The following is a 12,823-nucleotide window of genomic DNA, read 5'->3' as shown; positions in this document are numbered from 1 at the left end:
CCCTGTTCACTTCAGTGCATGGCTGCCGGCCACCATCTTGGCTGGCAGTTAATTTGCATAAGGATATGCTGATTAGCCAATGGGAAGGGTAGTGGTCGTACGCTAATTACCATGTTTCTCTTTTATTAGTGTAGATATAGAATATGCATTACCTATGGACACACACAATAGGGTGGTGAAGGCCTGGGGCGGGGTGGGAAATGGGCAGAGAGGGATAATGGGGGGGAAAGGAGGGACATCTGTAATACTCTCAATAAAAAAAATTTTTTTTTAAATCTCTTTATTGTTCAGATTACATTTGTTCCTCTTTTTTTCCCCCCACCCATAACTCCCCTCCTCCCAGTTCCCGCCCCACCCTCCGCCCTCACTCCCCACCCACTGTCCTCATCCATAGGTGCACGATTTTTGTCCAGTCTCTTCCCGCATCTCCCATTCCCCTTTCCCCCCCAAGAATAGTCAGTCCATTCCCTTTCTATGTCCCTGATTCATTATAATCACCAGTTCATTCTGTACATCAGATTATTTATTCACTTGATTCTTAGATTCACTTGTTGATAGATGCATGTTTGTTGTTCACAATTTGTATCTTTACCTTTTTCTTCTTCTTCCTCTTCTTAAAGGATACCTTTCAGCATTTCGTATAATACTGGTTTAGTGGTGATGAACTCCTTTAGCTTTTCCTTATCAGTGAAGCTCTTTATCTGACCTTCAATTCTACATGATAGCTTTGCTGGATAAAGTAATCTTGGTTGTAGGTTCTTGGTATTCAGCACTTTGAATACTTCTTGCCATTCCCTTCTGGCCTGCAAAGTTTCTGTTGAGAAATCAGCGGACAGTCGTATGGGTATTCCCTTGTAGGTAATTGAGTCTCTTTCTCTTGCTGCTTTTAAGATTCTCTCTTTGTCTTTTGCTCTTGGCATTTTAATTATGTTGTGTCTTGGTGTGGTCCTCTTTGGATTCCTTTTGTTTGGGGTTCTCTGCGCTTCCTGGACCTGTAAGTCCATTTCTTTCACCAGGTGGGGGAAGTTTTCTGCCATTATTTCTTCAAATAGGTTTTCAATATCTTGCTGTCTCTCATCTTCTGGCACCCCTATAATTCTGATATTAGTGCCCTTGAAGCTGTCCCAGAGGCTCCTTACACTATCTTCGTATTTTCAGATTCTTTTTTCATTTTGCTTTTCCAGTTGGGTGTTTTTTGCTTCTTTGCATTTCAAATCTTTGACTTGATTCTTGCGCTCCTCTGGTCTGCTATTGGGTGTCTATAATATTCTTTATTTCAGTCCGTGTATGCTTAATTTCTAGTTGGTTCTTTATCATAGCATCGAGGGTTTCATTAGTTTTCGTGAGGCTCTCATCAAGTTTATTGGCTGCTTCTAGCACATTATTGCAAGCCCTCAAAATTGCATTTTTTAGCTCCATATCCTCCATTTCTGTCATGTTTTTTTGTCTCCGCATCTTTTATTCTTTCTTGGTGCACCCCCTGAGGTCTTTGTGCGCAGTCTTGTTCTAGTTAAGCCTGATTGTTGTAGTTAATACTAGAGGGATTTGATCACCAGGCCGACTGGCTGTGAGAATCAGCTGCGTCTGCCGGCGGGAAAACCTCTGTCCTCTGGAGAGGTGCTAATCTAGCCTTTGCCTGAGGCAATCCAGCAAATGGCTCTGCGCAGGGCTTGGGCGGGGCGGGATCAGCAGGGCGGGCGGAGGGAGCAGTTATGGCTGCTCTCAGTCCCGTTCCCAGAGGCTCTGCTTCTCAGAACCCCAGCAATGGCTGCAAATCTCGGAGAGAAAGCTGCCCTCACGTTTCAACTGATGCCAGACAATCCCGCTTCTCCCGTTTGAGTCTGAGTCCCTAGAGACTCATCCGGATCTGGAGCTCAGAGTCTGAGACTCCCTCCTGATTGAAAACGACAACCGGGCACTCAGCCACCAGCCCGCTTTTCACGCGCACCTCCGCACCTTTAAATTTTCCACACTGCGCCTCTTCTGAGCCTCAGTATGCTGTTGTCTTTCCTTCTAGTTGAAGAGTCTGTCCTCGGCCAGCCTTCCTGTGGTTCTGGGTGATGTCCGTTCCGTCTTTTAGTTGTATTTTTGAAGTGGTTGTTTACGGCAGCAAAAGGAAACGAACATTTAGTGAGACCCTTCTATGTGTCAGGCATTTTACTAAGCACATCACATGTATTGTCCCATTTAATTTAATTTCTGTGACATAATCTCATCACATGTAAGTGTAATAAAAATGTTATTCACATTTTGTATATAAGCCAATTGAGATTTAATGTATCAGAAGAAATCATTTTAACTGTAAATGAATTCAGCACAGCAAGTGACAAAGTATTAATAGAAAACTACTTCCCTTTGTTTATTTTGGGGACTCTTAGAACTTCAGAGGCTTTTACACTTCTTGCCTTCTGTATCTCTTTGTTTTTTGCATTATTTTCTATTGCTACAATAATAAATTACCACAAACTTAATGGCTTAAAACAACAAAAATTTATTATCTTGTACTTCTGGAGTTCAGAAGTTCCAAATAGTTTCAGTGGACTAAAATCAAGGTGTCAGCAGGATCGTGTCCTTTCTTGGGGTTCTAGGGGAGAATTTATTTTCTTGCCTTTTCTAGCTTCCAGAGGCAGCCTGGATTCCTTGGCTCATGGCCCCATCCTCCAATTTCTCCCTCTATAACTCTGATACTCCTGCCTTCCTCTTATAAAGACCCTGGTGATTACATTATGCCACCCATATAATTCAGGATAATCCCCCATCTCAAAATCTGTAATCACATCTGTAAAGTCCTTTTTGCCATGTAAGGTAACATACTCACAAATTTCAGAGATTGGGACATGACACCTTGCAGGGGTAGAAAGACAAGGTCATTATTCAGTTTACCACACCCTAGCTGTTTATTTAAATACTAGATTCATGCACTGGTGGGGTCCCTCGGCCTGGCCTGCATGCTTTTGCAATTCGGGACACCTCAGTGGAGGTCAGACTGCCAGTTTCGGCCAGATCCCCGCAGGCCAGGCTGAGGGACCCCACTGGTGCACAAATCCGTGCACTGGGCCTCTAGTATGCATATAAGATCTTTGGTTAATTTCTTCCTGCCCTCCTCTCTTCCCCTTTCCCTTTGAAATTCATCAGTCTGTTCCTTGTTTCTTTGCCTGTGTGTTGAGTGTCTGCCCCCTGGTGGTCAGTGCACATCATAGCTACTGGTCAAATGCTTGAACGGTCACTTAGGCTTTTATATATATACTAGAGGCCCGGCCCTCAGCCCGGCCTGTGTTCTCTTGCAGTCTAGGACCCCTCGGGATGACCACTTGCTGGCTTAGGCCTGCTCCCTGGGGTATTGGGCCTAAGATGGAAATCAGACATACCTCTGGCAGCCCGGCAGCCCTCGGGGGATGTCCACTTGCCAGCGGGGAGCAGGCCTAAACTGCAGTCGGACATCCTTAGGGCTGCTGAGGAGGCAGGAGAGGCTCCGACCACCACCGCTGTACTGGCAGCCATCAGCCTGGCTTGTGGCTGAGCAGAGCTCCCCCATGTGAGAGTGCCCTGACCACCAGAGGGCAACTCCTGCATTGAGCGTCTGCCCCCTGGTGGTCAGTGTGTGTCATAGTGAGCAGTCATTCCCTGTCTTTCTGCTGTTAGGAGCATTTTGCATATTACCCTTTTACTATATAGGATAGAGGCCTGGTGTACGGGTGGGGGCCAGCTGGTTTGCCCTGAAGGGTATCCTGGATCAGGGTGGGGGTCCCACTTGGGTGCCTGGCCAGCCTGGATAAGGGGATGATGGCTGTTTGCAGCTGGTTGCACCCCCTTCAGGGTGGGGGTGCCCACTGGGGTGCCTGGCCAGTCTGGGTGAGGGGCTGAGGGCCGTTTTCAGGCTGGCGGGTGACTGAAACTCCCAACCTCTCCTTTCTTTCTTTTCTTTTTTTTTATTCTGGGATTTATTTACCTTCTATGGCTGTCACTGGAGCTGGGAGCCAGCTTTAGCTCTGAGGCTCGGCTCCAGCTCTGAGACCTCGGCTGCTGAAAGCAGGTATCTGGGTTTGTTTGGTTTCTATAATTGAAACACTGTTGCAGCTCCAGCTCTGAGGCCCGGCTGGCTGAAAGCAGGTTTCTGGGGTTTGTTTAGCTTCTATAATTGCAACATTGTTTCTCAGAGTGCAGCTCAGAGGCCAGCAGTGGCAGGCAGGGAACCTTGGCTTCCTCCATCACTGGAGCAAGCAAGCCTCCTGTTCGCTTCAGCTGCCTGGCTGCCGGCCGCCATCTTGGTTGGCAGTTAATTTGCATATCGCCCTGATTAGCCAATGGGAAGCGTGTCGGAGGTACGGTTAATTACCATGCTTGCCTATTATTAGATAGGATAGATAGTTTCATGAGTTCATTTTTAGATATTGATTCATAATACCATTTGAATATTGTTTCTATAGTATTGAAACTACTTTCAGAAAACCTTTTTCTTTCTGAAAGAACTCATTTATCATTATTTTTTATTTTTTCAATTACAGTTGACATGCAATATATTAGTTTCAGGTGTACACCCCAGTGATTAGACATTATAAAAGTAATTAAATGATCATCCTGAAAAAAATCTCATACCCATCTGACACCATATGTAATTATTACAATATTATTGATTATATTCCCTATTCTGTACTTTACACCCCCATGACTACTCTATAACTACTAATTTGTATTTCTAACTTGCTTCACCTTTTTTCCCCCTCTCCCATCTGGCAACCGTCAAAATGCTCTATCTCTGAGTCTGGTTCTGTTCTGCTTGTTCATTTATTTTGATTTTTAGATTCAATTGTTAATAGATATGTATTTATTGCCATTTTATTATTCATATTCTTCTCCCCCTTCCCCTCCCTCTCCTCCTTCCCCACCTCTTCCTCCTCCTCCTCCTCCTCCTCCTCCTCCTCCTCCTCCTCCTCTTCATTTGGTGGTGATGAACTCCTTTAGCTTTTCTTTGTCTGGGAGGCTCTTTATCTGACCTTCAGTTCTAAATTATACCTTTGCTGGGTAGAGTAATCTTGGTTGTAGTCCTTGCTTTTCATCACTTTGAATATTTCTTGCCACTCCCTTCTGGCCTGCAAAGTTTCTGTTGAGAAATCAGCTGACAGTCATATGAAACTTGTAGGTAACTAACTGCTTTCCTCTTGCTGCTTTTTTATTTTTTTTTAATTCTCACCTAAGGATATCCCCTCCATTGATTTCTAGAGAGAGTGGAAGGGAGGTAGGAATGGGAGAGAGACAGAGAGAAACATCGATGTGAGAGAGACACATTGATTGGCCACCTCCCGCACATGCTCCTACCAAATGGACACTGGGCCAGCAGGCTAGAAGAGAGAACTCCCATGCACTTGTCACTCAACACACACTACTGACCCCAAGGGCAGGAGACATATCTTGCCTTAGCAGGAGGAAGAAAAGATTTCTTCTTGCCCAGTAACAGCTCAGCAAATGGGAGACTTCTGTAGGTCAGCCAATGAAATGCCACTAGATTTCAAACTTTCAGCTTCTTCCAATAAACTCTTCACTTACAAAAGCCCCTCCCAGGTCCGTAAAAGAGCCCCTCTTGTTTCTTGGACTTGTGTGTGATTTGCCATTAGACTGCATGTCCCAAATTACAATTCTTATTGTTCTTTAACCATTTTTGCTGGAGAAATATCTGGCTGTCTATTTGTTTGAGGTAAACATGATCAAAGTGAAATACATGGACCTGCAGCATTCTCATCAACTGTGAGCTTGTTAAAGTGCCTACTGAACTAGAATTTGCAGCTTAGCAATATATCCAGGTGATTTGGGTATCTATACTAATAAAAGCCTAGTTGGCATCATGCCCTTGTGTGTGATATCATCACAAGATGGCCACCACAAAGATGGCCACCACAAAGATGGCTGCCACAAGATGGCCATGCGCACAGCAGAGGCAGGGCCGGGTGACCTCTCCACGTGGTGAGGCCTGGGGGTCCCGCAGCTCCACGCGGCGCAGAGGAGGCCGGTCCTGGCGTCTTCACCACCTTGTGCAGAGGAGGTGGGTCCCGGTGGAGGAGGCAGGTCATAGCAGGGGAGATTGGGCCGGCAGGGGAGGGCAGTGGGGGGCCATTGGGCCCGCAGGGGAGGGCAGTTGGGGGTCATTGGGCCCACAGGGGAGGGCAGTTGAAGGAAATTGGGCTGGCAGGGGTGGGCAGTTGTGGGCGATTGTTCCGGCAGGGGAGGGCAGTTGGGGGTGACTAGGCAGGTAGGGGAACAGTTAGGCGTCAATCAGGCTGGCAGGGAGCAGTTAGGGGGCGATCAGGCTGGCAGGCAGAAGCGGTTAGGGGCAATCAGGCAGGCAGGCAGGCAGGCGAGCAGTTAGGAGCCAGCGGTCCTGGATTGTGAGAGGGATGTCCCAGATTGGAGAGGGTGCAGGCTGGTCTGAGGGACACCCCCCCCCCCCCCCCCGCACGAATTTTGTGTACTGGGCCTCTAGTAGATTGGTAGAGATAGAAAGTGGATTAAAGGTGACCAGAGGCTGAGGAAAGGGGTAATCAGGAGAATCTGTGTTTAGGATGTTAAAAAAAATTTGGAAATAATGGTGATGGTTGTGTAATACTGTAAATTCAATTAATGCTACTAAATTGTACAACTTAAAATGAACAATTTTACAGTGTACATTTTTTGCCTCTGGGGCTCCCCATACCATTGTGGGTAAGTTGAGAGTTGATGGTCAGAGTGAGTGGACAATAAATAGACCTGTTGCCGGAAGCCAATTCCAGCATGTCAGCAGGGCTGAATCATCTGGAAATGGCTGAGTGCATTTCCCCAAACCTGAAAAGGATGCATAAAATGATTGCCTGCTGCCAGACAGCTGAGGGCATCTTAATCTACATGTTATTGCCTCCTACTGGCCAAACACCTGAACAGCCATAGGCAATTTTCTCCAATCTGACAATGCTTCTGTATACAAACCCTGGCCTTTGATGTATATCTACCTCGCCTTAGGACAAATTGTGTTAATAAATAGCAAGGGGTTCTGAGACAAGGAGAACTTGGTTTCTTTAGCCAAGCTTCTCTGACTCCCTATAATGTCTTTGAAAATTATGTTTCGTCTCTGGACTCTTTAATCATTTACGCACAGCGCCTTCTCCAGATTCCTGAACCCTTCTAGATGCCGGATCAAGACCACCAGTGTTACCTGTGACTGCTAAGCCTGAAAGCTAGAGGGGAAACATGGCACAGGCCTGGGGGGGTGGGGGGGCTATGGCTGGTGGAGGCCAATGTGATACCAAGTCAGGAGGGCATTACCCCAGACTGTGACAAACTGACAGACCAAACCAGAGGTGAATGACATTCAGGCAACCTGCAAATGTACTACAGCCATCCTCCCAGAGGCCAGAGAAGTACCTCATCTGGAACCCCAGCCTTTCTCTATCATCGTAGGAGCTGTATAAGACACCTGCACCCCCATATCTGAAGATACCAGAAGAGAAGCACAGGGGAAGGAGTAGGGGGTGTGGAGGGGTAACTGAGAAAGTAAACATTTATATCTAAGAAGACTGAGCAGCAACTAAAGACACTGATCAAACTAAGTGAACAGGCTAAAATCTTTAAGCCAAGTAGAAGTAACAGTTAATTTTTTAGCTCCCTCTCTATTTCCCACCCCCACCGTAAACCAATGAGGAAGATGGGATTAGGCACAGTCAAAGAAACTGCATGAGTGTGATGGTGTGTCCTCCAGTTCCTGTTAAACCTCTTACACTGATTCTGTTGCCCCTCTTTTGTCTTGTGCGTGCTTTTGTGCTTGACTGGTGGTGACTCATTTTGGAAAATGGAACTTCAGCTCCTGGAACCACCTCACCTGCAGATGCAGACTCTGAAATTGAACCCTTGTTTGTTTCTTCCCCTTCCCGTCCTTCTTCTTCCGTTCTCTTCCAGGTTTCTTTAGGGGGACCCTCCTTAATAAATCACTTGCACACAGCAGCTCATCGAAAGGCCCACTTTGGGGTAACCAACCTAAGACATGCTTTTCTCTCCACTCCCAAGTTATAATATGACTTAACATTTTCAGACTTGCCACATCTATTACTTGGCTGACCCCGCCTCCCCCCCCCAAATTATTCAAGTTTGTGGCCCTGTTCTAAGGCATTCTGCTTTGTTTGTGGGGAACACTGAGCCAGCTTTGTGGTGGGAACACCTTGGGGAGGGCAATTTTGAGAAAGGTCTGAAGGATCAGTTAAGTAGCAAGATCACAGAGGTGGGCCCCACCCCCCTCCTCCTCATTTTATTTATTTATTTATTTTAAAAAATATTTTTATTGGTTTCAGAGAGGAAGGGAAAGGGAGAGAGAGAGATAGAAACATTAATGATGAGAGAGAATCATTGATCGACTGCCTCTTGCATGTCCCCTACTGGGGATCGAGCCTGCAACCCGGTCGTGTGCCCTTGACCAGAATCGAACCCGGGACCCTTCAGTCCACAGGATGCTCCATCTACTGAGCCAAACCGGCTAGGGCTCTCCTCATTTTAGCCACCCCTCTCCCAAACTCCAGTTCTGCTTCTATATGTTGAACTCTAGACAGGTGAGGTGGCTCCCAGAGACTGGTTTTCCAAAGTGAGTCACAGCAGGCCCTGGCCCTTAGTACAAAAACAAACTCTGCAAAATTTAAAAAGTAACATAGCGTGCTGGCTTCAGCAGCCCATGTACTAAAACTGGAACGATACAGAGAAGATTAGCATGGCCCCTGTGCAAGGATGACACGCAAATTCGTGAAGCGTTCCATATTTTTTAAAAAAGAAAAAGAGCCCTAGCTGGTTTGGCTCAGTGGATAGAGCATTGGCCTGCAGACTGAATGGTCCCGGGTTCAATTCCGGTCAAGGGCACATGCCTGGGTTGCTGGCTCGATTCCCAGTAGGGGGTGTGTGGCAGGTAGCCAATCAATGATTCTCTGTCATCATTGATGTATCTATCTCCCTCCCTTCCTCTCTGTGATCAATAAAAATATATCTTAAAAAAAAGAACAAAATATAAAAAGTAATATGGCTTTATTTCAGAAAATGTGTGAGGTAAGTAAGAAATAAAACAAAATCAATAAATTCAAAATTTCCATTTTATATATCTGAGCGCTTTTTGCCTGTTTTCCTGATTTCCATTGGCTGCTTTGGATTTCTTCTGCTAGTTTAAGTTACACACTAGTTTTGTTTGGCAGTGATTATACCCATGTTTACTTACCCCCACTGGTTTCTTGTATGTATTGACATCTGCGCTTCCCCTAAAGTTCTACTCAGCTGTTACTGCTCTGGTCCCAGGTATCACCATCCTTCACCTCGATCACTCAAAACCTTGCTCTTGGATCTCTCTGCTTCTACCTAGCAGCCACATAGACCTTTTAAAAACCAAAGTTGTCACTCTTCTACCAAACAGCTTCCAATGGAGCCCTGTTTGAGTCAGAAAAGAAATCCAAGTCTGTCTGTACCTTGGCCCACAGGACCCACCTGGTCTGAATTCTTGCTGTTGCTCTGATGTCATCCTTGTTAACCCTCCTTTAGGTCTTTAGGCTTCAGCACATTGACCTTTATGTTTCTCAAACCCGCCCCGGAAGGTCCCACCTTAGGGTCTGTGCACCAGCTGTTGCTTCTGTTCCTCTTACCTCTTTCATGTGGTTCCTTCTTCATTTGTTGTTTTTTTGTTAATCCTCACTGGAGCATATTCTTTCCATTGATTTTTTTTTTAAGAGAGAGTGGAAGGGAGGGAGGGTGAGGGAGAGAGAGAGAGAAACACCCATATGAGAGAGACACATCAATTGGTTACCTCCTGTATGTGCCCATGCAGGGATGGAAGGCCAGGGATGGAACCCCAACCCTTGACTGGAAATCGAACCCGCAACCCTTCAGTGCATGGGCTGACGGTCTAACCACTGAGCACCACTGGCCAGGGTAAAAATATCTATTCTTTAAAGACAGTTACAGGATTTGAAATGATGGGCAGAAACATTGAGATTTGAACCTCTGTAACATTAACCATTTATTCCCCTGGGACACTGCTTCCTGGTGTTTTTAAACTCATGTCTCTTTTGGACAAATATACAACTCACTATCTCTCCCAGTCCTTGTCATTTCTGGTGACTTTCTCTTAGGAACCTAGACAGTAAGCTTTATCTTCTATTTTTCAAGTATAAAAATAAAGTTTAAATTTTTATTTTCAAATACAAAACATAGAATACCTATTTTTTCAAACCACATTTTCTCACTTCTCCAGATTCTAATGAGTTACCCCAGCTGGGGGTGAAAGGGAGGACAGGTGACCGTTCCAGGTTGGTAATACTGTGTTGAGGATGATTTTAGAAGCAATAATGGTTAACTTCCCTATTTATGGGTATAACTGTTCTATAAAATTTGGAGCAAGAAAAATAATTTTCAAAATGTATGTTACTATTTATGCAGTGATTTCCAGAGGGTCCCATTCCCTTCCAGATCTGACTAAACCATTGTGATAGTTGAACTGCTGGTATAACTGCAACTGGAGCTGTCTAGTTATGTCTGTATCATGAGAAGCAGTCCCAAGTTATCTTAATAAGATTAAATATACTGCACTCAACATCTCCCCAACCACAACACACTGATTATTTCTGGTTTTAATAATATATGTAACGACATTAAATTAACTGGTGGAAAAGTTATTTTTTAAATCCAATTATAAAAATCTAAAGAAAAGCATAAGTAAAAAAAAGAAAATCTAGAGAACCTAGACTGCATCAAATTTTAAACTTTGTGCTCAGATGATACCATCAAGAAAGTGAAAGCAGCCCTGGCCAGTAAGTTCAATAGTTAGAGCGCTGGCCCCAGCACTGAAATGTTGCTGGTTAGATTCCAAGTGAAGGGCATATACCTGGGTTGCAGGTTCAATCCCCGGCCTGGTCAGGGCCTGTGCAGGAGGCAACCAATCAATGTGTCTCTCACATTGATGTTTCTCTCTCTTTCTCTCTCTCTCTTCCCTCCCCGCCTCCATTCTCTCTAAAAATCAATGGAAAAAATATTCTCAGGAGAGGATTAACAACAACAAAACAGAAAGTGAAAACAACCCACAAACTGGGGGAAATATTTGCAAATCGAAATCTGATGAGGCAATCATAGTTCTGGTGGCAGCCCCTGGACCAGAAGAGGAAACTTGTTTAATAAACAATGATACAGGAGAGACAAGATGGCGGCGGGATAGGCAGACACGTCCCAAGGCTTGTCCCGGAGCAAATAGAATGAGCAGCTGAAACAGATAACATCCACCCCCGAATTGGCAAAGTATACTCAGCTGGTGAGACAGTTTGCAGCTGGGAAGGGCAGAGTTCCCCTGGAAAGGTAAAAACCAGAGACCTGGGCAGGAAAGTTTGCCAGATCTCAAATCCCTCGGCACCAACAGTCTTTCAGATTTCCTTTCCCCAGTCAGGGGCTGTGCCTGTCCCAAGGGACGCGGCTGGGTGTCGCTCGGTCTCCCTCTGACCCTCTGGACTCATATATATATATTCTCCTTTTTCTTTTCTCTCCTACCTTTTTTTTCTTTTTCTTTTTTCTCTCTCTCTCTCTTAGATATCATTTGTACTCTCTTTTCTCTCCCCTAATTCTCTTTTCTCAGGTGGTCACTTATATTGGGGTTATCAGTGTCATGAGTACATTCATGCTTTGTTCCCCTTGAGTCATGTCTTGTTAAGGTGAATTTTATCCTGTCTGGCTAAAGTGCTAGAGAGCAAGCCACATAACCAGACACCTGGAGAGGAGGAGCAGCGACGCGTGCAGCTCACTCCCATCCAAAGAGCAGCAGCCATGCAAGCAGCCCGCCCCTATCCGAGGAGCAGCAGACTTGCAATCAACCTGTCCAAGTCCAAGGAGCAGTAGCCCCACAAGCAGCCCACCACATCAGAGGAACAACAGCAGCGTGCATCCAGCCCCCATTCAAGGAACAGCAGCCATGTGAGCAGTCCACCCCAGTTGAAGGAGTAGCAGCTGCATGTGTAGCCTGCCCCCATCCAAGTAACAGCAGCATTGTGATCAGCACACCCTCTGTCTGAGGAACAGCAGCTGTGTGAGAAGCCTCCCCCCACCAGCCAGAGGAGCCACCACAGCTGTGAACACCACCCAACAGAGGAGCTGCTGCCAACTGAGGAGCAACTGCTACCACAACCACCCGAGAAGCAACCGCAGCCCGAGGAGCCACAGCCACCCAAGGAGCAGCCCCTGAATGACTCAACATCTAGATCTGTCGGTGAGATCAAACATGGGTAGACAAAGAAACCCCCAAAGGAAAGAAGAGGAGGACTCGCCAGAAAAGCAGCTAAGTGAAACAGAGGCATGCAACATGTCAGAAAAAGAATTCAGATTAAGGGTCCTAGAATGCATAAACCAGATGGAGGAAAAAATCAACAACTTATGCAAGAATCAAGAAGAAACGGATGAAAAAATCAACAACTTATGTAAGAAACAAAAAGAAATGGATGAAAAAAATCAATAACTTATGTAAGAACCAAGAAGAAATGAAGAGTGATATAGCTGCAATAAAAAACACCATTGAAAATTTCAACAATAAACTAGGAGAAGCGGAGGACCGAATTAGCGAATTAGAAGACAGGGAAACAAAACACACCTAAACCAAACTGCAATTGGAGAAAAAAAAATTTAAAAACAGGAGGAGAGCCTAAGGGAGCTATGGGACAACATGAAACAAAACAACATGCGAATAATAGGGGTGCCAGAACAACAGAAAGAGGAACAAGGGTTAGAAAACCTATTGGAAGAAATAATATCAGAAAACTTCCCTGAGGTGGAGAAGAAAAAAGTCACACAAGCACAGAGA

The 12,823-nt window shown here is 45.4% G+C and overlaps 1 non-coding gene across 1 annotated transcript; it reads left to right on the top strand.

Annotated features, from left to right (window-relative positions):
• Positions 1-8,668: 8,668 nt before the first annotated feature.
• On the top strand, positions 8,669-8,771 carry LOC138999011 (U6 spliceosomal RNA). The gene has a single exon (XR_011469283.1). It is a non-coding gene; the product is annotated as a U6 spliceosomal RNA (small nuclear RNA).
• Positions 8,772-12,823: the final 4,052 nt, after the last annotated feature.

The sequence above is a fragment of the Myotis yumanensis genome, unplaced genomic scaffold (genome assembly GCF_028538775.1).
Source record: "Myotis yumanensis isolate MYYU_CA2020_CCGP unplaced genomic scaffold, mMyoYum1.0.hap1 SCAF_21, whole genome shotgun sequence".
NCBI lineage: Eukaryota > Metazoa > Chordata > Mammalia > Chiroptera > Vespertilionidae > Myotis > Myotis yumanensis.
This window is presented reverse-complemented; position numbering and strand designations above follow the sequence as displayed.